This window comes from Priapulus caudatus, unplaced genomic scaffold (assembly GCF_000485595.1).
Source record: "Priapulus caudatus unplaced genomic scaffold, Priapulus_caudatus-5.0.1 Scaffold615, whole genome shotgun sequence".
In the NCBI taxonomy this organism is placed as follows: domain Eukaryota; kingdom Metazoa; phylum Priapulida; class Priapulimorpha; order Priapulimorphida; family Priapulidae; genus Priapulus; species Priapulus caudatus.
In genome coordinates, this window is record NW_014577676.1 from 132,513 (window position 1) to 134,095 (window position 1,583).

Below are 1,583 nucleotides of genomic sequence, written 5' to 3' on the forward strand. Positions count from 1 at the left end.
GTGTGCGTACAGTGTGCGTACAAACGCGTGCAGCGCGTACAGACAAAATGACCGTGTGGTGTGTGATGATCACTCGCGGAGATGCGGTCGGCGGCCCTAAACTGCGATGTGTGAAGCAGGACGCGATGGGAGAGAGAGCGATAGATGAGAGCGAGATGGAGAGATGGAGAGGAGAGACGACAGAGACGAGAGAGAGAGAGAGCCGATAGCGAGAGAGAGAGAGAGATGGAGAGAGAGCGATGGCGAGATGGGGTTTAGAAGAGAGAGGAGAAAGGAAGAGAAAGAGAGAGAATACTTTCACACACACGTACACACACGATACACGCACACGCACTCATGCACTCGCACGCAATCACACTATCGTAGAGGAGAAGAGAGGAAAGGAGAGAGAGAGAAAAAGGGAAGACAGAGCCTCGCCCACGACGGGAGGATTACAGCTCAGCGCTTCGGATCAACAGCTTTTGGCAACGCTTCTCTAGTATCCCGTCTCATCTGGATACAATATAGTGTAGTGGCCCTAGGGGTAGCCGCTACGAGAATTATGTGCGTGTGAATGCGCTATTGTTTTTGCGGGATCATTTCTTGCTCCCGGTGGCAAAGCGGGACTGGGTTGCGTGGCAGCAGGAGATAAACAAACAGAGGCAAATAAACACAACGCAAGTTCTTAAGTATACGGAACCGGTAGCTTTATTGCTCATACACACACTACAGTTATGCAGTATCCTACCTAGTGGTTACCCGACGCGTTATGAGTGCTCTGACTGCGTGACATACTATTTGTCGTAACTATAATATTTTATGGCATAAGGCCAGTGAACGGTTACGTGCAAAAATATATAGGTGCTTCGGCGTGAACGCGAACCCGACGTATCTGTTGAGATTGTCGGCAGTGAGAATAAGACGTAACGGAACCTGCTGTCGGCGTTCTCCTCCCTCCTCTCTTCGTCGCGCCGTTTCTCGTTTCTTCTTCTTTCTTCTATCTTCTCTCTTCTTTCTTCTGTCTTCTGTCTTTCTTCTTCTTTCTTCTTTTTTCTATCTTCTATCTTCTGTCTTCTTTCTTCTGTTTTCTGCCCTCTCTCTCCTATCTTTTTTCTTCTATCTTCTATCTTCTATCTTCTGTCTTCTATCTTCTTTCTTCTATCTTCTATCTTCTATCTTCTATCTTCTATCTTCTGTCTTCTATCTTCTATCTTTTTTCTTCTATCTTCTCCGGAGGGTGAACTGAGCTCGTCGTCTGCTTCCCGGTGACTGCCCCAGTTCTCCTACACTGGGTCAGTGTTCCCCGTGTGAGTGCTCATGCGCGTACCTACACCTGCCCGGCCGCACGCACGTACGTATACACCCGCCCGGCCGCACGCGCGTACGTACACCTGCCCGGTCGCACGCGCGTACGTACACCCGCCCGGCCGCACGCGCGTACGTACACCTGCCCGGTCGCACGCGCGTACGTACACCCGCCCGGCCGCACGCGCGTACATACACCCGCCCGGTCGCACGCGCGTACGTACACCTGCCCGGTCGCACGCGCGTACGTACACCCGCCCGGTCGCACGCGCGTACGTACACCTGCCCGGTCGCATGCG